We start from the raw sequence: 25,923 nt of genomic DNA, 5'->3' as shown, positions 1-25,923 counted from the left end.
GATTACTCTTTCAGCCCAAAATAACTTGGTTCGTTGACAAATGAATTAACAATGATGATTTCATTGCTTTGAAAGCTCAAAAAGAAATAAAGTTTTTCTAAGAAAATCAATGCTATATCAACGCCAATTTTATTTGGGATTGGTGCAGCATGTTTCTTCTACCAGAACTTCATCTCTAGAATTAGGCGTTTTTTTATACCAAAACAAAATTACGAATACCAACACGTTTTCATCATAAAATGCACGAGCTATTGTAGATAGGTATGAAACAAGAGAGGATGCGGATATAACCCGGGTTCTATATTTAAATCTGGTTTTTGTTTCCCCGGCTAGGCGTCGGGCCTGGGGGTTCTAATTCGGCTCGTTTACGAGCATCGCCAGATCACCCGGGCCAGATGCGGCTCCCACGCCGCTAATGTCCCTTCAGACGGACGTGGGATGACGGTGCGACGAACTGTTGCGGCTGCAGTTATTACAAGGCTTGCGTAGGTTTTTGTGATGTAAGTATTTTGTATTTAGAAAAAGTGTATGTTTTACTTCGTCTGAGTTCTTAAAGTCGGTGTCGAATATAATTTGTACAGATACGTACCTATACAAGCTGTTGATTTGCATCCGTGCCATATTCAAGGAGGTAATTATTCTAACGATTCTCGACCCAAATCAATAAAAAAATTGGTACGTATTTTTTTTTCTTTACATTTTTTTCGGAATTCCGTAAATGTCATCTAGCCTTATTTACACTTGGCGCGTATGTTACTGGCGTTAAAACCGTGCTGCACCCTCACACAAACGCAAACACAAAGCATACGCAACGATCACTCATAAATTTCATTCATAAAATTGGATGACTTCAGAAATACCACGACATTACAATGACAAAAAAAGCAGTGCATATTAGTTATTTCCCATCTACTGTAATTCCAATCGATTATTTACGTATTGTATGTCCTCCTCCTGAACTATGGCACAAATGCAAATCAACATCTTGTATAGCAAGTCTTCATGTAGGTAATCTAATGTCAAAATGACAATATTCCTTGTGTAGGTACTTACACAATGAATCTGAAATTATTAGAGCCTAATAGTAGCTAAAGCCAATTTGTTTACATCAATGCAAAAAATTAAAAGACTGAGAATGAAAGTTGGTATTCACATGAAGAAAAATACGCTACCACATTAATTCATGTGAAAGGTCTTTGCCCTATCGCTTCGTCCTACACCTTACGAGTTGTGGTATATTATATCGAACCGAACAATTTATCGACATTACACTGCCCACTATCCAAATGTTTGGGGACATTCTGATTGGGTTTCAAAATACAGCCTTCTTGGCTCCAAAACTCTAAGTGGGTATACATGTTCAGTTATGTAGATGGGATTTTTTTAACTGTTTGTGTCCACGGTTATATTTTATAGTAGCGTTGATTTCTTTTTTTGTTTTAAGGTTTCTTCTAAATATTTGAACATGATTATGGTTTTAGACTGGACAGTAATAAGTGAGTGCTTTTAATTAAAGTGACCTTTAAAAATTTGATTTAATAACTACCTATCACAAGTTATAAAGTTTTTCTTTCTTGCCTATTTAAATAAATATCCAAGTAGGTTTTATCTACATGCCTATAGAGAATTAATTTAATAACCTTAAAGTGATTACAGCTATAACATAAAACGAATTAGCTAAGCATATTTGTATAATAAAAAAATCCATAAAATTTCAAAAAAACTTAAACACTGTCCAATAAAAACAAACGACTGCAGATACCTACATAATTGCCATAACAGTAATATTTATCGCAATCATAACAGATGATTAGATTTCAGTGCTGTTGCAATCGTAACTACCAGTGAAAGCCAATGAAACTAGCTTCGAATTAAATAACGTTGTAAACGAGGCACGCTTCTAACAAATCATAAGGCTAGCTATACGTTATAAATCTCAACTTTTTATGTACCATTAAAGCTTTTATTAGTTATTAACACGTGTTAAACGGTTAAAAGACTAAAACATTTGTAGAAAAGTCCGGTCATTAACATATGTATGATATAGTTGGGGGCCTACCGTTTTCAGTTGCCCACTAATTACGATTGTACGACGGCGGTAAAAATAATCTTCGGTAGTAAATATTGGGCTTAAAATGAGGATGCACCTTCATATAAGTATGTAGTCAACTTGTGGCTAATCCCGAAATAGAGGCAGTAAATTACCGCATTGAGTTATTTTTCCTTCTTAATTCTTATTTCGTGTTTTATGTGACGTTAATTACAGGTGTTATGTTAATTACATAATAATCCCATAGTAGGTATTCCATTGCCAGTTTTTAGATGCAAGCATTTTAAAAATATGAGAAAGCAAAGAAAATGAGCAACGGTTCAAAAAATAAGAGCTGAGACCTAGAGATATATACCTTATTAAATAGAATTTTAGTATGAAAGCTAAGGAAAATTAAAAGAATAATTATTCCTAAAATTATGTATGGAAACGTTAAGAAATAAGTTCATTAGAATCGCATTAACCGTAACATCACCTTCCTCTCAAACTAGGACCATAACATGCCAATAAAACCTCATAATTTCATTATGTTGTAAAAAGAACTAGCAACTAAACATTTACAGGCGTTACTTAACACGATAATATCAAATTAACATTAATAACCGACATAAATCAATTATTCGTCTCAAACAGTCATCGACTTTTAAATCGTAATAAAATGTACAAACGGCAGTCAATTTATTTATTGCCTTAAAGTTGTAAAACGATATTACACGCCATAATGACGTGTGTTATTGGCATTTATTTCAACCATTTTACCATCAATGACCACTTATTCAAAGTTTATGTTTATTGTTTAATTAAAAACAAATTAGTTACACATAAACAAACGTTGAAAACTCGAGTTGGGATTCTAGCGTTTGTTCATCGCGTAAAACGTTACTTAACTTGCTGAAATATATCTGGTTAATTTTACCAAATATTTTCTCACGAGTAAAGTGAGCCTTGACACTTAGCAGTGACTTACCACCGTACGTACAGGCAGTTACATAAACGAGCCGGGTTCACAAGGCACCAGCCGACATAAGGCAACATTGTTGTCTCGTACACATGCACCGGACCTTATAAATTTGCGCTTGATTTATTTATTACTCGCACAAAATGTCAACAATACAACGTTAAAAGTGAAACTAAAAGTATTGTATAAGAAAGGGTGTCCGAGCATTGTGCGCGCACCCTGTTATGCAAATCAGTACGCTGAAACCGAAAGTGTAATTATAGCCTAACAAAGAGTCCCGACTTGCGTAACCCTTACATAAATTATCGATACGCATTAGGCAAATTTCCTGCGTCTCTATATGAAGTCTTGAAAAACCAGACAAAACGAGTCCGAAATCAACAAAAAAAAAAACAAATTATCGACTGTATTATCTTTCTTCAAAGTCGTTACAACTCGAAAGGGTGAAATTTGCATAATATTCAAATAACTCTTTCTGGTGAAATATTTTGGCTTTTGTGGTAAACTTTACTTTCGTTTTTGGCTTGGAAACGTCTTTAATAACCTATAGTTAGTGCCTGGCATTCGGCGCAAACGGTTTTGTGCGTGATTTAAAATAATTTAGATTGCGCTTGAGTTGGTAGGATGTTGTGTGCGTTAAAAGTTTTCATGAAGAGCGATCGTGTCGTACATATTTCGATAAGTCCGTTACCGGTGCTCATGATTTATATTCAGGTGTGTTCGTGTTACCGGATAGTTAAGTTTTTACTGTCACGATAGAGGGCCCGTTGAGTGAACTCGACGATTTGTTTATCGGTAACAGCGAGGCGACGACAGGCAGGGACGCGGTATCAAACCTGTATGTACCGATCTCTTCATGTGTAAGTGTTAAGTTTAGTACCCTATTTATAGTTTTTTGGTTGTATCAAGTTAGTGGTATCAATGTGGCTAGGTGTGTTTAGAAACTCGTAAGCCAGCCGTGAGAATTTTTGTATTTACGTTTATTAGAAAGAAGTGTGAGGGGAAAGCTATTTCGAGAGTCTATGAAATAAACGAACAGCAATCCACAAGTAAAATAATATTAATTCATGATTCTCGTTTTCAATTTATTGCTATATATGGCTATATTCGATTCGAGGAAAATACGAAATGAAAGTAAATAATTACATCCCCACGCATGCTTTTTGTGCTGTTTCATGATAGACTAGCATCACCTCATGCGTAGATATTTCTTCAGTCGTAAACTCAAAAAGAATGCTATATAATCTATCTTTATTAAACCTTACAAACATTTAAACTAGTATTGAATTAAGTATGCCATTGTAAGATGGATACTTAGGTAGGTAACTATTTTACCAACGCTGAATACTTAGCTGAAACAATAGGTATTATTATCATTATCTTAAAAGCATGACAGCTTTGAGGACCAAGTCTGAGCTAGAGCAAAATTTCAATTAAAACACTTTGTTCAATTGTATTTTCAAACTGTACAAAATACCTAAGTATGAAAAGTGATTTACATAACGAACACGTCGTAGGTTTCTCGCAAAATGACATATTTATAAACAATTCTGGACTAGACGGTATTCCATTTAGTTAATGAACAAAATGTCTAATGAAAAATATGAGTAAGCATGTCTGTTACATGATGTCACTAAAAAATGTGGACACGCAATTAGTTTCCAATAGCACAAAATATTTAATATTGATATGAATGTTTTAAACTCTCTAAATTCTTTTTTTTGAACTAGATAATATGTTAACTTATTCGTGCATAACTACTACATACTTACACAGTTAATAAGCAGTGTGCTTATCTACTAGTTTGTGAATGTGAAACTAAGTTTACTTTTTCTGTCTTTGTTACTTTCATGGCTTAAGCATTTGTAGACTGGTACGCGTAAATATTCATACTTAGTAGTTTTTTAAAAAGACACAAACGCAGTTTTGAAAAAATACAGTTTCTATCTGAGTAAAATTACCCTTTCTTACAACTCAATTCCCAAGCCTAGAAATTGTCACAACCGCAACGCGAGCGACTCAATCCAAGATGGCGTCACAAACCGCACACCATTCATCAGGGGAATTGTCATAAAATAGAAGTGGACGGATCACAGGCTCATGATTACTATGAATCATCATAAATCAATCCCTCTTGCCCGCACCATCTAATTGCTAGATCTCGTAATAAATCAAACTTTTCGGGACTTCGGGAGTTCGAGTTTTCGGTGTGCGGGCACAATTTTTTTATAGGTTGTCGGTTTTTGGTGTCGTAAACCATGGCTGAAAGTTTCTGACGGATTAACGACGCGGCTTTAAAGGAATTCGGTGCCGTTCTGTAATCTGATATTCAGCTATTTTTGTGGATACTGAAATAATAAGCGAAGTCATTTATTTGGCTTTTGGGTCGTGGTCAAAATTATGGCAAAGCAAAAAGGTTGTCAAGCAAATAAACCGTAGATGTTTCTGCGATTTTTTCTCAGAAATATCTAACAAAGAACAACCTAGTGCAAAAACTAAGATGTATTTGGCTTTCATCTCTCATGGCTTTGCAAAGAAAATGAATTCACTATATCTCGTCAGCAGGAATTAAACTACAAGAAAAAAGCCTTTCGCACGTGTTGAAATAACAACCACATAGTAAACCCAAGAACAATACCTAAAACTGAACCTCCCAACAAAAGTTTGATAAACCAAAAGATTTTAATTTAACGCTTGATTACATTTCATTACGGGACACATTGTGTTATAACACGTAGGCACGCTCGCTATCAATCCAATTTCGTTGTTTAATTACTGTAACCATTCTACAGAACAAACACTTGTACAGTCGGGGTAAGGTTGGGTACATACCTACCGACGTGGCTTCGTACCAACGTGGCAACGTGGCCATTTCACACCTACAAACTCATCACGGAGTTAATCCAACGTAATTGACTCTCGCTGAGAAAGCTATAAATGGATATTGACTGTGCCAATAAACCCCTCACAATTAATACGACTGCGGGCACTCATATAAATCTCTATGTATAGTAAAAATCCACCTCTGCTGTAATGGACACCGTTTCCGTAAAGTAGAGTTACTTCGTCGTCTATTGTAGGCTTTCGTGATATCGATTTTCTCACGAAATAACTTTACGGTGTAAATTGATATTTTCTTTTTCCGCTTCGTTTATATACCTACTTCAACAAAACTTATTTGAGAGTAAGTAGAAACAAAAACATAGGTTCCAATATTATTTAAGAAGCGTAGGTTTCAAAATATAATTTATTGTAGGTAATGATTTATATGATAAGGGCAGGAGGATGATTATGATGACCTGATTGTGATATGCGGGCTTATGTCCAACTTAACTCGTTGATGATAAGTATTTTACTTTAATTTATACCTGAATAGGTCAAAACTCAAACCTTCGAAAACTTTTCTACAAATTATGCCTTGATATTCTGTAGCTACAGGAAATCTAGAGATAAAAATTACTTTCAGCTCCACTGAGTTTTCCCGTATAAAAGCCACGTTTTTCCTCTAGATACCAAGATATATTTTCCTTGGTACCTCTAAAAGATTCAGAGACATAATTCAGGGGTGGTCATTATCTTTCCAAGTTACGGATACGGGCGCACTGAACGACAACGCTCTTAGACCGTAAATAAGTCTGGCGTTTTGAGAGCCTCGCCTAGCATTTTACGTGCATTGGCAAATACTTACGTACAATGCGACAATAAACCTTATGGAATCCCAAATGCGCTAAATAAAGGTTGCCTGAACTACTAAATTATGCTTTATAGCTCGCATGAAACGGTCCAATTTTCTGTGTCAGCTTTCAATACGGGCTTGCAACGCTACGCCAGCAATGGCGACTCACGATTCGAAAACAGATTTATGATCGGCACGATAACGGGCTTGCGATAAAAATTTTACCATACCAAGGAGCACGTAAGTTTCACTACACACGACAGATTTAGACCGAAGTTAAAAGCACGTAGGATGAACAATTTGGGGTGGGTAGCTACAGTGACTCAAACACTTGAAAACCAATTTTATTTGAAATATAAAACTCAAAATACAATCATTTTCAGATGGTTTTAGAGGACTAAATAAGTCAACTACATAGGCAGTATTTTGTGCTTCAGAATTTTGTCATGATCTTAATTAATATTTTTATTTGAATGTCTTATATGGTCAGTAAATAATTTAGCTAAAAGAATTACGATGTTTTCAATTGAGTTTTTTTACCTAAGTTGGAAAGTGTGTAAGTAGGTAGAAGTTCGAATACCTTCCTTGTCTAAAAAAACGTGTGACACGACAGTTGATGTTCCTGAACCACGAACAGTGATCGTGGCAATTAAAACAAGTCACTACCTACATGTTACATGATAGTGATGGTCACGATACTTTATTTTTCATGCCATTACTGAAAAGGTTTTTCACAAAACCAAATTTTACATTCTATGTCTTCAATATTATTGTGTTTAAAAAACCTACCTATAGGTATTTACTTTCAACTTGAGTCAAAAATGAATGAAAATGGAGGGAAATCGAAGATCGATTTACACTTTATTTAATTAGATCTTTTCCTTATATCGAGGCGTCTATTTAGATGGAACCAATTGTTGAAAATAGTAAGACCCATATTAGTAGGTAAGATAATCATCAATTCCACAACTTTTACCTAACATGTGTGGGTAAGCGTCTAAGACAACGGTATAGTTGCCATTCTTCGGCTTTATAGATAGTACCAATATGGTACTTTTATCCAAGTATGTACTAAAATAATGTTCTAAGGTGTGTGTACAAACGACCCCGAGGAACGCAGAGGTGACACATAAATCATTGTTACACCGCTATACAAAATTGCCAACACCCACTCTCAGGATATAGGCGATAACAAGGAAGACGATCTCAACACCAGAAAACCCGACTGGAAACTATAAATACGAGATGAAAGGCCGCCGCGAACACACGAGGTCGCATGCGCGGGATAAAGCAATATTGTTTTGAGCTTAGTCACAACGACTGCGCGTGAGTATAGGCGTACGTATGTTAAGTAGGCGCATACATCGAACAAAGACGTATATGTGCGCCTCGGATAGGCTCAGTGCTATACGAGACGGCTTTTGTTTTCGTGCATTTCAGAAGGATTCATGTTTGATTGCGTATTGTCCTCGTAGCATTGAAACGGACAGCTTGACTTCTATTGTAATTTTACAAAATGGATGAGCGGTCGCCTAAAGGATTGTGGAGAAACGGGTTATATCTTTTCTTTCTGAGAAATATTTTGTTACATATCTAATACGGTTCTAAAAATTCCGTTCAAATCTTGCGTAGAGCCTTTTCTATTACAGGCCGTTAGAAGACACCTACATGGGTGTAATGAAGGTAGTTTTCCCGTGTAACCCGTCGCAGCGACCGACAAGGTTAAGTGAAGGATCAAGAATTGTAAAATGGTAGCTCAATCTTTTTAAAGCTATGAACTGATGGTACAAAGTAGATGGAGTTCAAGAGTATATTAGGTATGTTTATTCAAATACAGATTATTCAAACAAAACAAGAATAACTGCAGTATTTTTGTAAATCCATGGAGGGAAATTAGTCGAGAGCAAAAGAATCATATTTAGCTTTATTTCTTAGAAGTTGTAGGCACCCAAACTTCATTAATATGATTTACAGATCTCAGATTCTCTGCTTAAATCCGAGGATGTTTTATTAAAAGTTCGTGATCATAATATATCATAATACCTATCGGCTAAGCTAAATATAGGACTGCTACTTACTTATACAAACCACTGATCATTTAAATTAACTAAAATAAAGTGAACCATTTAAAGAAAATTGATGTCTATTTGAAAATATCCGACGGTTTTGAGCAAAGGAGTTTTTTCAGCATGGCATGTAACCAATACACTTTTAGAGTTCTTGTAAGAATTTGGGCACCTATTCCAGAATATTAATCCATTCTATTTCTAAAATATATCAATTCATAATTTATAGATACTTCTAAGAAAATATTTAAAAATTAAAACATCAAACCAATTAATCTGAAACAGCGCACTGATTTCAAAAAAATGTAACAACATAATCATAAAAATTACTCACTAGTAATCCATAAATCTCCTAATTCTTCTGGCACATAATGACTCTGAGTCATAACTGTGTAATGAAGTTATAAACATGCAACTATACTCATGTAGCACTCTGTGAAAATCAATGTCCGAGCAAGACTCGCGATAAGAGGGCAGACGGCGCACGATTCGAAACGACGACGATTTCCCATGGAAAATATATGTACGCTTATCGATTATTGTAACACCGTATTTGAAATTTAAAAATTAAACTTTAGAACGAGTCCGCCGCCATCTTGGTCCGGCGTGCGTAAACGCCTGCGCGCCGCGACCACCGCGAAATTACAGCCGGCGCGCGCTCCACCGCTCGCGCGTTTAAAAATAAAATAAAGTTAAAACAACGTCATTTTGTGCACGTGTGTGTGAGAGGGCCGGTATTTATTTATAGGCTAGTAGCTATGTAAATAACGAACGACTGAGTCCGGTCCAGCATTTCTTGTGGTTTGCAAAACGTCTTAATTCGAACGTGCTCGTAGCAATTCCCGCAACCTACTTTGTGCCTGAACCAGATGACGTGACTACTTTATTATTCTTACAACCTACTCGTAAAGATATAGGTACCTACATATGACTCGGTAACCTTCACTAAATTCCAATGAGTGGCCAGAAGATATTGTTGGATTACAGACTCGGACGGTAGGTAGAATGTTAATCAACGAAGTTGTTCGAACATGAAAAGCAAAAAGATAACACCGGCAATAATTGCAATCTTTGAAGCCTTTGAATCTTGCGATCATCAACAGCTAGATTGAAAACTAAATTGAAAGTGGGCTCACTATAGAGTACCATTTCACAGGGTGTTTTTCAAATCTAAGGACTGTTCAATGTTAGAATCAGGTCTGAGACTCTTGTATAAATGTAGTTAAACATAGTCAGGTATTCGGTGTTCTGTATTCCATTCGTTGGCATGTTGTTACTTTAATTTTCATAATAATTATACCATGCATAAACAAGCTTTGAACATGATAAAACATTCCTGAAGTAAATAACTGGCTATCAAATTGTGGAAATATTTGGCCTCATAGTTCTGCCCACGCAAGTTCCATAGCATTAATTACTAAAAAGATACGTTCTTGAAATAAATCAGTCGTGTATTGCGTGAATATTTATGTTAATTACAAATAACGCGGATTTAGGAGTGGTCTTCATTGCCATGTGGTTCGTTTTTCCCCATTTGTAGGTAAATTTCCATTTTAATAATTTAAATATTGAATAAATTTTCCTATTATCTGGTTTTCCAAGTAGGTATGTTATGGCAAACCGGAAAATTACCAAACAATACATTTTGTGAAGCAGGAGGTCTTTTAAAACATGTATTGGATAAAGGCGTTCTGAACAAAACTAAAAACTTATCGGTAACACTTATGGGTAAAGGCAAGCATATAACACGTGTACGTAGGTATGAATCACAGATGACTCAATATACTTTCAGATTACGCATAATATTAGACTATGCTAGTATAAAACAATCGTGAGTGACAAAACAGCCCAACGACTACGTTCAAAAGACTAAAACATCATTACTCAAATATTTATCAACAGAAAAAAAATAAATTTCAGCAGACTCCGCTGCAGTTTAATTACACAAACAAACGTTGTCTATTCGCTTTCATTATGCTATAACTTTAATATTAACATTTATTCTCTAGCTTATTATAAACGTTTATAAAGGTTAGGTCAGAGTTGCGGCGCGGTCGGATTAAGCCGAGCGAGATATTGCAAGGAAATATTTCAGCGCGGCGCGGGCGGCCGGTCGATGAACCCTACTCCCCACGCCACTGCTACAACGGACAGGGCTGTCTGATACAGTACTTTGCTTTAGAGGTAGCAGTATAAATACTTTGCTTTAGAGGTAGCTAATAGAATAGTACTTGAAAAACAGAAAAAGATTAAAAGAAAATTGTAGTGTTAAATTTGGAGCATAAGAACATAAAATAGTACTGGAATTAACATTCAATTAATTAAGATACAGGGTTACTAAATGCTTCCCGACTATAGTGGTAGTTGTAAAGACTTTTTAAAGTCAAAGCTTACCTAAGTATTGGAAAAAGTCGACCGACGCAATCGAAAATGTCAGTGAACCAGCTTTCAGGTAAGGTGCCGCAGGTAGGTGATCACTAGTGCGGTGATTTCAAATCAACAAGTTTATTATTACTGACCTTTTTATTATGAATTAAATGTGTAGTTACTATTATTTCGACACACATTTCAACATAAACATCAATTACACAACTAAGTAAACGTAAATAAACAAAAAACGGTTGCTACGAATTTCGTAGCACCTTCGTAGCCATGTTAAACGTAATAATCCACGCATAAAACATTGAAATTACAACTGTTGAAACATTAAAATTAAAGTATTTGTAGTATGAATGTAGAAACGACCGATAAAACTGGATGCTGCCGGCCCTAATGCAACTCCTTCGTTCGCTTTTTAATTTTACTTCGCAGCTGACACACGCCTGTATAAACACACCCTTAAACATACAGATATGTGTGTTCACTAACACCTTTTAATATAACACAGATATTGTTGTGTGTGTGTGTGCGTTTTTTAAAGTACCGTTATACTAATTAACTCAATATCAAAAGCAGGTGAAGTCATATCTTTGGTAGGAATCAGGTAATTTCGATAAATGTGAATATATTTACTCGTGTAATTACGCTCTGATTATAATAAGATAAGTTTGAAGATTTACGTGTAATTAACTTATCTTGATACTTACAGAACATCAAATAGGTATACACCTCATTTGTGGTTCTTCACATTTTTTGTTTGTTTAATTTATATTTATAAGCCCAACTGCTAAAGGAAGACAGGCAATGTTTTTGTTGAAGTTAACTGTTTATCAAAAAAAGTCTCATAAATATTAAGTACTGAACTTCCTAATAGTGTAATTGCTAGTTAGGTAAGTCATATTATTATTAAATGTATGGTACACCTACTTCGTTATAATCACCATAAATACCAATGCTCAAGCACATAAGTAATATTTTTTTTTAATATGTTGTTTCCCACTAACAAGAAAACATGTACCAAGTAACTGGAACTAGACATAAATATGAACTGTCAAAAGAAATAAAAAATATATCTTGCAAATCGAGATTAATATCTATAGCCATAAAATTCTATGAAATAATTAATTGTAAAATTCTCAAAAATCAAACATCTCAATCTACTAGCAGGTAAGGAAACCAATTACAAAAATAATATATTGAAAACGTCAGCCTTGTTAGTTTTTTATTTATTTATTTAACAAACGTTTTTAATTTCTTGGCTTGTTCATTTTTTGTTGAACATTTATCTTGTTGTGAGTATCAAAATATTTAATCTAAACGCGATGTTTTGTTCCGTCCCCCGTGCAACGTAGACAAGGTAGAATGTTCCCCTTCGAAGAAGCCCCCACCCTTCGAAAACAATAAATATGTCAGTGTAGGATATTACACGACGCTAAGACGGCCTGTCTTAACTAAATTATTACGCTGCAACTTTTCCCGATGAGTTCTCGGCTCCAACCACGGCTCCAACTAATAACTTTTTACTTTTTATTGCCTTGAGGATTAAGCGAAGACGTCTCATTTTATTTTTGGGACGTAGATTATAATTTGTTGTGTTTGGGACGCTGAGAATTTGGTGTTGAATATTTTAATTTTAAGGACCTTTCATCTCAAACGAGTTAGATACTTACCTACTTGTTGAAACTACTACTTATTCATTTAATTTTATTTAAATATTATCAAAATGGACCAGATATGTAAAAAGATAAAAAATCTAAAACTATTACTTATCTATCTGCCTGTCGCTTAATAAATATAAACTAAATACCTACTGATCTATAATCACTATCTAAATTAATTCAGAATTTTACATAATAAAGATGTTAACCTAGCAAGTCTGTTTAATAAACTGGCTTTTGTAATTCATCAGCATAATTAAATAATATTACAGAATAACGATTTAAAAACTGGAATATTATTACGGTTTTTAAAATATCTTAAGATAACTACAGTGTACAGTCAATTAAGGTGTGTTTGTTACACCTAAATATAGTGTTTTTATAAACAAAATAATCTTTAATTTCTTTGGTAAAGACACACTACTTAAGTAATATTTTTAAAGCGACAGTACACCTAGTACCTATCACTAAAGAAGACCACCACCCACACCTATATTTTAAAACGAAACAAGGGAAAATACTTTAGTACACATTGTAGCTGTCCATACAAAGCAAACAAAACAATTTCCCGCAAAAAAAATCAGGAAAAAGCGCGCCTGAGAAAAACAACGTCGACCGTAAAAGAAAGAGCGGAGTTGGCGGGCGAATTGCGTTGCTCGCTCAGCGAACCGCCATTGGCCGGGTGTTTCCCCCCGAGCCGCGCCCCCCTCCACCCGCGTCCGACCGTAACTCACTCTTCACTTGTTTTTACGGCCGCCATTTTGTGACGTTCGCTGGCGCGGCAGCCCGCGCTAATCCATACTCGCTACAGACCGGCCACGCTACGTCTGTGTGCGTGACCCGTGCGGTTGGTAGTAGGGGTATAGTAGCGTAATGTTGGTACTGCATAATGCTGAGCTAGATCATTATTTCTCACTATTGTATTAGGTTCTGACGTTTCACTACTAGGTGGTCCCAATCTAGTGTCAATGTGTATTCCTATCTAAATAAAAAATTCTGACGTAGGTACCTAATCATATTTTAAGTAGAAGTTTACCATTTCAACAAAATATATCCTTTTTATTCTCCCACTGCTGACGCAAGTTAATTCTCACGCTAAGTAATTTAACGAGTTATGTAAAAAAGCTTTCAGTGCAAATGCTTATAGCAATACGTACCTAGGTATAGGGACTGCCTACCTATGCTTGAATATTATCTTCCACCAAAAAAACCGCTTAACTAATCTCATATGCAGATGTAGGTACACGTAGGTATCTGCGCTCCATTAGGGGAACATCATTAACTCACTCACGGGGCGTATCTCCCTAATGAGAGCCGACAGGGCCCACATCCATAGATGCATGAGTCTGGGGCCCCGTAATGACGTATCGCGCCCTATCTTTACGTCTTAATCCCTGTCATTAGGGCCTCTCTGCTCTTGTTAACTATCTTTGTTGGAGGTTTAATTGTACTTGGGAACTTTGGGTAGAATGAGCCTGAATGGAAATGGGCCCGAAATCCCTTTGTCGTTTTGGGGATGAGTGGTGTAGGTTATTTATTGTTGAGAGGGATCTTGGTTATGTAAGAGGGCTCGGTATTATGTAGGTACCTAGGTATAGGTATAGTTTATGTATAGCCGCCTAATCCAACATTAACTATTTAGAAATCAATTAATTTTTAAGATGTCAAATGTAACCTGCCCAAAAGGGTGTTATTTTTTTAAACTTACCTAGATATAGCTATACACACATAGCTGTAGTATTTCTTTTTTTTAACCGTAACAGCCTTAGAAAAATAAAAATCGAAAGCGCGAAAAATCTGGAACATAAAAACCTAAGTTTACCATCAGCAAGTGCATAAACATTCGATGATGCATGGTGGTGCGCTCAACATTTTATAGTGTCCATTTAATAGCGTTAAAAGTGAAACGATGTAGTAAAGCCAACGATTGTCGCACAACTTACGTTCTTTACGTAGGACATTGCTTGGGTCAATAGCGAGGTGACAGTGAGCTATAAAACATGGAGTTTTGCTTTGATAACAGAACTCAAGTGTTGTGGTAGTCTGGGTTTACTGAGAATTTCTAAGGACTTGGTTATTCAAATCACAAACTTGAATAGTCTGAAACCCAACGAAAAAAATTATGAATAATGAACATGTTGCTTTGACTGTCACTCTTTGGGACATTGGCTAAGATCAAAAGTTTATCTCCATATTTTTTAGACAAACGACTAATTTCTGTTAACCATTGTCGGGGAAACAAACTGTTCTTAACATTCCACAAAAGCAACGAAATCAATTACCTAAATTTCAATAACAACAAAAAGTATTTGCATAATTTATACAAACAAAATAATTGGTCCTGTTGACAAAACTCTCTGGTTCTCAATCATTACGGCTTTGTTAATTTGGGGCAATAAATAAATGGTAATTAAGCATTGTTCGCGTTTTATTGCATGTTGCTTATAATGAATGTTTATGCCGAAAAGGGTTCACGCCTGAGAATATCAATAATTGTAAATTATATACGTTTTTGTTTGGTTATGTTGCTAGAAAAAGTTTAGAGCGCATAAATTAAATTCGGGTCGACCGTCTCGCTACGAAATGTGTTGCTATGACATGAATACGGGCCTTACGCTCAATATAAGCTAGGTGAGGTTCAGAAAGGTTTATTTATGAAGCCTTTATCATGATTCACAATACCTAATTACGGATTTATATAACGTAGGCCCCTGCTTAGCTCTTTATTTTTATTGTAAAAAATCCTTTGGATTTATAAAAAAAAAATATAAGTCGCTTAGTACCTCTGATAAGTAGTTCAAGCCAGCTAAATAAACATAACATAACTCGATGAGAGTAGTTTGTAGTTCTATAAATATTGCCTATGATTCACCATTATATTTAAACAGTAAAGCCACCTGAAAGATTGATGGCCCGCGCCTTAAAATAACAGTTCAAGAGGAAAACTGGGAGAGAGGAGAGCGGGGAAACAGGTACCATATGTTGCTGGTGGATTAACTGGGTACATGCGGGGGAATCGCTGAAAGTCAAACGAAATTCGCCCTTATTGCTAAGAGAATGAGGTGATTTAAAGTTTAGGTGTCCGCCTCTCAGGTTGGTCCACCATCTAGGTGACACCCGAACTGTCGATACATTTCACAATTGTCGTAAACTCCTCGAGACGGAAGGGGAGCGCAGTAAAATTATCATTTTATGCCGTTCGACGACTGAAATGACACGGGAATGCTGTAAAACTGATTTATTGGATACATCCCGAGAGTCACATGCTGAATTTTTGATGAGATCTTTGTTTTAAGATAACGGTTCAAGATTATATATTAAAAAAATGACAAGAGGGTTTCCCCGTTCACGTATGAATAATTCAGAATAAGCCTCATAAACATATTAAACAACTAAACAGATTTTGCCACTCCTAAGTCAAGTTATGTGGTAAATATTAATAATTGCAAACCGAAAGGCTAACAACATTCCTGACGATTATAATCCAATTTAACCCACTTAAACACTTTAATCTGCGATCCTAAGTACTCTAAATTACAGCAGATTTACCCAAATAAATACAGCTAAGATAATTATGATGATGTTGATAGCAGCAACTTGGCTCCCATAGGCCATTTGGACAATTTGATTAAGAAGGCTCGCCACTGGTCGGTTTTATTGCCCTATATTTCCTTATTAGGACCGTTGGGGCGACCTGAGGCCCGCGTGGTCTACTAATGAGATACTTTCTTGATGTGGGACTGATAAAAATAATCATAGGTAAGTATGTTGCACCCTTATTTTGTTAACAAAATCACATGTGTTTTTCGGTAAGGACGCTTTATGTGGCCACTTTTAAGTTTCTGCCACTATTTTAGAGAACAAGAAAATCGTTGAGCAAACATAATTTCCAATGTTCTGATTGAAGACAGTACCTGTCGGTTCAATATTAATTCTTCGACTAGGTCGTTAAACTTAGTTTATCTATTTGAATTGTTTATTACAATGTTCATCAATTAAAAGGTCAGGACCTAATTGATAAATTGTCTAGCTGGAAATATTTTCTTTACATTCTAAGAACAAACAATCAAATAGACGATCACCATGTTACTTGGCACAATCATACACGCAGTTCAGTTCAATTGCAGACTTCAATGAAGCCATCCAGACAGACCGTTAATTCACTAGATCGATCATTCAGATCATTAATGTAAATGATATTGCTCCGTATTTGAATAGTCTGCCATAAATGAATGGAAAAGCAGTAGTCACGACCTCTCGACTGGTGAAATGCGTATTAAAACAAACAGTGTAGTAAAAATAAATCTAACTGCCTATAAAAAGTGCCATAACTATCACTTAAGACCATTGTGTTGGTCCTTTTATCTCAATACTGACGAAATGCAACAGCAACAATGTGAGTGTACCTTTACTTTGTGACGCAAAAATTATTCCAAGTAAGAACGTGTTCCTTCGAGATATCAAAGCCGTTAAACAAAATTTATTAACTGGTTGACACTGGACAGGCGCGAACTTAGACTAGAGAAGACGTGGTATAAAGGACATTGTTCAATTTTGGCCTAAGAACCGATGTGAATATAAATTATACTATAATTTTTATTTATTTTTATATTGTTTGAAACATATTTTAGTATTCCACGGACACTTCAAATAAATAAATTCCAAATAAAAAGTAGGGTCACAATTATTGATGCCTTATAAAATGTTTCCGTCAGCCAGTGCTGCCAGTTTCGGAAGTTTTCGGGATTTCGGTAAATACGGATCGAATTGAGAACCTACTTTCCGAAGTCGGTTATTAAAATTAGTTGGTAACACTTTATTCATTTAAATACCTAAACTGACTAGCTAGAAAAAAGCTAGTATTCTGTATAATGTTTTAAGATGGTTTTGAGCGAATCGCGAATTTCTAGCTTGGCATTCGAGTAGGATTATAGTTTTCGTAATTGGCAACACTGGTGTACTTCAATCAGTTTGCTAGAAGTCAGTTTGATTGGTTTGATTGCTTTGCGACTATCGTTTCTTTTGTGATTTTCTATGCGTTTCATGGTTTTATTCTAACAACTTTGGCTTGATTACGGACTCCGATTAGATTGCGTACTTGGTAGACTCGGCTTTGTGTAAAGAACTGGATTTTACTAGCATTTTCGGATATTGCTCTGTCTGTGATCGAATTTAGTTATATTATAATTACAACAATGGATGCAGATTATAGTATATTGTATAAATTGTGGATCTGCTGGAGGTTCTTTGGTATTAGAAAACGAAGATATACTTCGTTGCATACAACAATGGACTGTTCCCCGTATGGTAAGTGGTCTACGAAAGTGTTTTTCTAATTTTGATAAGAATGTTACTACCTACTTATGTTTTCATAAGCACACAATTTCTCGGTTTTCAAATCAATTGCCACAATTGCAAGTTACTTGATATTTACTAATGATTTTTTGTATTTATTATTACAGGTTGAAGCTCATGACCTTATTATATGTACGACGTGTTGGTCTGAAGCAGTCGAGCATAATAAGATGCAATGCACTGTTGGACGCAATTGTGTACTTTGTAAGAAGCTCCTACCATCAGGCATACTGTTGCAATTGTATCGTTGGGCGTAGAACAGTGGGCTGTTGTGCCCACATAATGACTATTATCTGGTATTTAAGCTGGGCGAGATACCAAAGCTCAGTTCTTAGATATATTATTGAGAAATATTGATGATTAAAAACCTTTAATTGAATATAAATATTGTTTTTATTGCACATCCTCGAAAACCTCTTTCATTGTTATTGGTAAACCTTACTTTAACTGTTAAATTATTTTGTGTGGTAATGACATTTTTAGTATGGTCTGTGCCTTCTTGGTAATAGACCGCGGGTTCGATTCCCGCCTTATGGCATGTAGATAGCTAGGTAACTGTCTAATATAAAAGTAGTAACAATCATTTAAATAAATAATTCTCCATCGTAATAATATCGATATTTTATGAATTGTGGTGAATGGAACTCTTCCATTTTGGAAACTTATGCGTTTTATCACAAATCCAAAGTGGATTCACTATATATTAAGAAACGTAACGTTGAAAGCAAAAGCGTTTAGGTAGTTGTTTTTCATAAAAATTCTAAGCATTTATGAAAACTAGTCACACGCCCCGTCTTCGCACGGTGGCAATGTAAAACCTTGGTGTAAACCTTCCTCTTGACCTACTCTATCTATTAAAAAAAATCGCACCCAAATCCATTGCGTAGTTTTAAAGATCTAAAGCATTCAAAGGGACAGACAGAAAATGCAACTTTATAAAATGATCATTGTCAAAGAATTATCTTAAACTTGACTATTTACTATCTCTTTTCCTAGTATCTAGTAGAGTAGTCTTTTCCTAGATCTAGAAGAGAACATATAGAGCTGTACATAGTATTGTTGATTTTTTGTATAGTGTAGTTTGATAATACTACTCTGATATTTCACGCAAGCTTGGTTATTTTTTATTTATAACCTCAAAATATTAACTTTTTTCGTAATTATTTTAGTTTCCTGAAGTGTCCGTTCGTGAAAACTTATTTCATAGGATTCCATATAATTTTAAGAGTTTATAGAAGTCACTTTCCATTCGAACGGTTCTTAGGCAGAACATGTATGGAGCCGGAACAATGTCCTTTTAATGAATTATTAATTAAATAAATCTGCCATTCGCTTCAAATTGTTTTAGAATTACTTTAAGAGTATTTGCAAATTAAATTCTAATAGTAATGGATATATTTTGCGTCAGTATAAATATTAAAATAGCTGCAGTCTCACAGCATCCAATACCATTTGAAAACCAGACGCCAATACCGCGTCGGTAAAATAGTAAAAGATTTTCCTTCGTAAAGTCTACGCGATAAGATAGAGGGATACTTATGTGAAGACAGCCAAATCCCAACAAGCATTCAAACAGAACGTGAGTCGTATAGATACGTAATGTTTATCGAGAGCCGGCCCAACACAATAATAATAAAGACAGTTTATTAGGCCTCTCGCCACGACACGTTATCGACTTCAATTAAATATCATTTTTATTAGAAAACCTTGGTAACGCCCCGCAGTCACTAAACACTTTATTTTGTTTTTTATCATAACTTTACATGCCGCCTTCGGTTTTATGTGACCCCAACAATGTTATGTTACCGTAAAATTCAAATGAATCGATATCATATGCATACTTACCGATTTTATTAATCCACAATCTGATTGACTGCCAATCCATTAATATCTGAAAAGAAAACATACATTTGATTAATTGTATAGAGGCAGTTTAGATACAAATATGAATTCTGTAAGTTTACGATCTAAACAAACATAATTCACCATCTCATCCAAACATAAAAGGCTTTCTCAAATAAATCAAAAGCAAAAAACTGTTGATACCATTATTTATTTAAACGCTAAGAAAGCATCACGATCCATAAAACAAAATGTGAGCCGCGGCCTTCGCAACAATGAATACGAAAAAGTACACGGAGCCAAACGGAGATCGCTTTCTTCAATGGTTACTTTATATGCAAATTCCTTGCAATAAAAGAGGAACCCTTCTCTCTAGCTTTATATAAAGAGCGCAAGACTCGAATCCGACGTTTTATGTATTCGCGAATCGACGCTGTTTTATTGGTATCGACTATCGATTCGACTCGTCCGCATTCGAGAATTCGGAAGTAATGCCCGCTATTTCGAGTATTTCGACTGCTAGTCGTGCCTATCGGATCGCTATCAAATTTTGATTGCCTCGGATAAAGGTTCCATTTATATGCAGTTGTTGTTGCTAAAATTTATTCAAATCGTCACAAAGCGAGTAAAGTCAAGTAGGCAAATATACCATAAATTATTTGGGACCATCCATATTTCAAAGACTTCATGGGATTTACACACGTAAACATCAACATGATACGTAACGGTATTTTGTCATGACAGCGTAAACGCTTTCAAACCCATTTGGTACACGGAACATCACAAAAATAACCTTTCAATAGGAAATATACACCATTTGGTAAATATATACCCATATATTGATGAGAATTGCATAGATATCAGTTGGTATCTAAGCTGACTCATACTTCATAATACATTATGTGGCTATAAACATCAAAGTTTCCTAACCTCTGCCTACACAACTCCACCGTGAGATAAAATCCATAGCATGTGAGATACGCAGTCAGGTACAAGAGATTACATTCTGAGGTGAGCGAGGAGGGCGACATCGACATGTACCGTCGCCGACAAGGATCTTATATTTCCATAAAACGTACGGTTTACGAGCACCTACTACACCCCCGCGTCTCCCCGCGCCGCCTACAATGACCAAAATTTTAAGATTCACTAAAATATTTAAAGTCGCTGGTGGTTGAATTTTAAGTGGATGAAAAAGCTTCATGACTAATGACATAGAGATGCCTAGTTTTATCCTAAAATAAAAGCTAATATATTTCATGCAATATACTACATGCAATAGTATTTATATGTGTATAGTTTTGTAACAAATCTAAACAGAAACAAACTGTCCAGGCATAGAGAGACAACGTCAGTGTTTTCAGACTTTGATTCCTTTGTAAAATCGAACAAAGATTTTGAGTTTATTGCCATTTCAGATTTGTTTCCTTGTACAAAACCCCGATATTTATTGGTTTCCCTGTTTTGCTATCCGCGTCATTTTATACGTATTAAAGCAATAGTTTAAGTGTATAATAGGGATGTGTTTACGGTAAAATCGCATCGTAAAAACCGTTAAATGATATTTTCTCTCGCTACATTTAGCACGTACAAATTTAATATAGATTTAACACTCGTAAAATATTTACCACGCTTTGTGTTATGAGTATTACATAAATCATATTAGTTTTTTCTGCATTTTGTAGCAAGACAACCTGATATTTATTGAATGTAACGCAATAATCTCAAGCTCTCTTTTGTCTGTGTTTGAAGTGAAACTTTATATACTAAATGAAAAAATAAAAGTACAGTGAAAGAGATATTTCACCCATCATCACAAAATCGATATCCTTCAATGAGTGCCACAGATAAACATGGTCCGTTAAACGGACATTAACTCTTTCACCACATCACAAATTAATGTAATGTCACATAGGACGTTAAACGCCAAAGCGGTTCCCGTATGATCTACTTTACGACTGTAGTTTTAATAAAAATCTCTATATAATAACATTCCGACGTCATGTCCCACATTATACGTGGCGTTTATCATAACATTACCTCCACCAACGAATCGTAAAACTTAAAATATGTAACTATCCAATTACTCGACAAACAGTTTTAATAATTTCCATTTTTTTCTCTACCAAAGCGATTCAATCTCCTAAATTATTACGGATAATATTCGAAATCACCGCCTTTTTTTCATCTCCCAATAAGCATGTAACTAGAACCGTGTTGGCTCCACTATAAACTTCATAACAAACTGCCACACGAGGCCATATCTCGTGTACATTATGAGCTTTTTCGTTTAAGTCAAAGCTCCACTGCTTTACTTCTAAAAGGTCGTATGAAACACATTATAACAATTAATTCAACACCTTCGCACTCGAGGAATAAAGTTGATTACGCAATATTTCAGTGTTGTGTGTTCGTTATCACAATTAAGGAGGTGGAACGCCCTTTAGATGTTTTACTTAACTGTTAATAACACGAAGGTGTAGATATAAAATGTGGACTTACTTGACTTTAAATGTATTATTTTAAGAAATCCAGATTTTTATGTATTTTTTATATCTCGATGTCCCTCTATCTACATATAGGTATAAATACATAAGGTGCCTAAGTAGGTATATATTGAACACCGTTTTTGGAATTATATGACTTCATGTGACATCATTTCTCTGCTTTTAAGTGTATTTTATCGAAAAGTTCAAGATAACGTTCAAAGTTTTATATTTTTCTTGGGTTAAATGTATTTTGTAAGCAGAATAATATTACAATTACCTTACGAAAGCGATGGTAATGTTGCTCATCATATTTTTTTAAATAATAATTGTACAGGCTATGATAACACGTGATTATAACTTACTAAAATATTAAAAGTAACTTTAAAAAGGGTATTTTAGGCACCCAAATATTATAAATAAGTTACACGGATACGGTACATCACTAAGCGCTTAATAAACTCCCCCATTCCGTTCTCATTACGACAATGTTGCCAACATCTAAATTACCTATTGAACACAACCTGTCCAACTGAGTTATAGTAACATAAATTAAGTCACAGATACGCCCTACGCAGTTATTGGTCTGCGGAACCCTTGCCTCTTTCAGAACTTCAATTAACTCTTATAAAAGCCATTACCCTCGAAAATATTCGATTATGGTATCTCTCGGGTCGATTCATTACCGGTTTGGGCGGTGATTGCGCTCCGTGGCAGGTCATTCAGTCGTACTTTTTATTGAAACACTGCTGAGTTTCGAGTTTACGTGCTATATTGAGTACATTTTATTGAATGGTAATAATACTGAATATTAAATAAAATATATTTTATGTTTGCAAAAATATTATAAAAACAGTGTTAGGAAAATGCAGGTTTTCTATATTTTTGTCCGTCTACGTTATTTAGAGAAAAGTTTTGATCCAAACTTGGCGTATAAGAAATAAAAGCAGTCAAATGTAAATAAGTCACGATAGTAAAACTACAATACGTATAGCGTACGGTCCAGAGGACACATTTGGCTCCGGGGTCGCCCGGCTGCGTCACGTTCGCGTCAACGTTAGCATTTCTTTTGTGAACGCTCCAAATTGCTCACATAAAACTCCCAGACCTGTTTTGCTACGTGATGTCTTCAGTATTTTTACTGCTTGTATTGCTCGATATATTCTTATCAGCTCTACGAAGGAACTACGCCCGACCCTTTTCATTCTAGAAAAAGAAAATCGTAAAAATATATTGTTGCCTACTCCGCCAGAAAGTGGAAAAAGAAATATAAATGAGCGTCGCCATTCGAAGGCAAGGAACTTTCCGAGTTTCGTAATTAATGTTGCAAGAAGATATCGTCGGGAAAAGTTTTTTCATCACGTTCAGCGGAGGCAGTGTTGTAATGAGCGCCCCCGCGCCGTTACATCGTAAAAACACCATACAACTTAATAAATAAAACTGGAATTCGTGAAGATTTATCACGAGGCCCATATTGCGATTCGTGACTCGAGCCCGAGGCGTGTTTTTGCTGCGTATCTAAGAGGATAAGACCTTCGGTTGTAAAAAATAGAGATATATGTCATAGCGCGGTCCGCCTCTCATATTTACAAAAGTCTTTGTATGAAATATTTTGACGTTTCTCGGTATAGCGCGCGGGAACGAGCGTGGCACGCGGGTGTTCCTTCGAGGAAACAATCTTGTTATTTATCGCATGTGATCTACACATGCTATGTAGACATGTATACACGATGCGACGGTCATAAGAACCATATTTTTTGGATTATAGTTACGAGCACGCACAACGCAGTCTCAAAAGTATTTCGAATATCATTACTAAAGGAATAATTTTTATGGGTTGTTCTCATGAAGAAAATACGTATTTCCTACTGGATTACTTTGATGAACTGACCTAAATAACGCGATGCTTTGAGTAGAAATAACGAATAAGTACTCTTTATAGTTTGTTGACATGAAAACTACATACCTACCTATTTAAGGAAGCCAAAAAAGATGATGTTGAAAAGACTGTCTATGGAAGCAAAACCTGGTAAAATATGCAAAAACATTTTTCAGAATACCCATACTGGAGACACGCATCGCGTAAGCTACTACACACTAACATTTCTAACAAACTATGTAGGTACCTCATAGCAGAAATACATTTTCAAATCTTTCCAGCACACTTCGAGTAAATAGTCGAGCAAGCTTACATAGTACATCGAGTTTAAAATTCGATCACAAAGCGTTGTATATTCGAGCCACGTATTGGGACGCAGGTGATACTGGGAGATACACGGACCAAGTTTTATTGTTATTCCCACTCTGCGAATTGAATTTGAAACAAGCGACGATCAATACTAGACACTGCCGTAGAATGCTCGCCATTTAGGTACCTATTTTACTGGGGTAGAGCTTTCATGGTACGTAGATAGGTGTAATTTAATCTTTGGTTTTGCTTACTAGAGGGTTTTCAAGTTTTGAAGATGGCTGAAACTGTGAAAGAATGGCGTGACATGAATTTAAATAAACTGATAATTAGCTATCATTCTCTAAATGGATTTTATAACATAGAAACGTAACTTAACATTGCATTTGTAATGTCTGGAACTATGAATGTCAGAAATTACATGAGCTCACGCTGAAAGAAAAATGTTAGGTACATTCTTACAATTAATTATTTCTTCATCAATTAATTTTGTTAGCTACCTGATAATAAACTTAATGCTTAATGTGGGAAATCATTTTATTATTTCAAGTGTTAAGTTTAATTAAATTCCGTAATGCATCGCGCAAGATGAATTCCATGAAATTGAATTGAAAATTAAAGTTCATTTGTAATCAATTACACAGTAATTATTTCAGTTTAACCCATGAATTCAGATATCTTAAATCTCGATAACCTAAGTATGAAATTGTTTCGTAATAATACACAATAGTAGATGAATTCAAAGGCCTGAAGACATTAATTTTCGACGAAGAAAAATAAGTACTTCCAAAGGCATTCGGCTGTCTAAGGCCAAAATTAAAGAAATTTGAACTTTTCGTCCAATTTTAATTTTGTTTTAGAGCCCAGCTTCGGAGCCAGCTTACGGGGGCGCTATTATCTGAGCCATTTTATCTTCAATGTAATCTTGTTAAGAGTCCCCTCCCCCCTCAAGCCGCACTTCCAAGGGAAGCAATAATGCTGAAATCCCCCGGTTTTCGGCGCTTAAACTAAGCCAAGCATTACGGTGGAATCCTTAGCAAAATTAGTATTTGTTTACACCTATCTATTTTGGATATACATTATCCCTATATCAAAAAATTTCAAACTAAATCGCATATACATTGATAGACTACAAAAGTGTATTAATAAGAAAAAGTGTCAACAAAACTTCTTGGTTTACTCTCGAAATACGTGGATAGAATATTAGCTGTGTAAAAGAACATCTGTGCATGTCATTTATGTGTCAGTTCTCGGCGTTTTCTTTA

At 35.3% G+C, this 25,923-nt stretch overlaps 1 protein-coding gene across 2 annotated transcripts in view; it reads right to left on the bottom strand.

The window, feature by feature from the left end:
- The window catches only part of LOC124634569 (homeobox protein abdominal-B-like), a 94,274-nt gene that overhangs the window by 40,962 nt on the left and 27,389 nt on the right, over positions 1 to 25,923 (bottom strand). The window contains exon 2 of one of the 2 annotated variants that reach the window (XM_047170187.1): positions 19,988 to 20,033. The gene's annotated coding sequence lies outside the window, so the exon portion shown is untranslated. Of the gene's footprint in view, positions 1 to 9,084; positions 9,411 to 19,987; positions 20,034 to 25,923 lie in introns of those variants that run through there. The other variant, XM_047170186.1, reaches the window with a different exon arrangement.

Source organism: Helicoverpa zea, chromosome 11 (genome assembly GCF_022581195.2).
Source record: "Helicoverpa zea isolate HzStark_Cry1AcR chromosome 11, ilHelZeax1.1, whole genome shotgun sequence".
NCBI lineage: Eukaryota > Metazoa > Arthropoda > Insecta > Lepidoptera > Noctuidae > Helicoverpa > Helicoverpa zea.
Note: the sequence above shows the minus strand (reverse complement) of the source record. Positions and strands in the feature narration are given on the sequence as shown.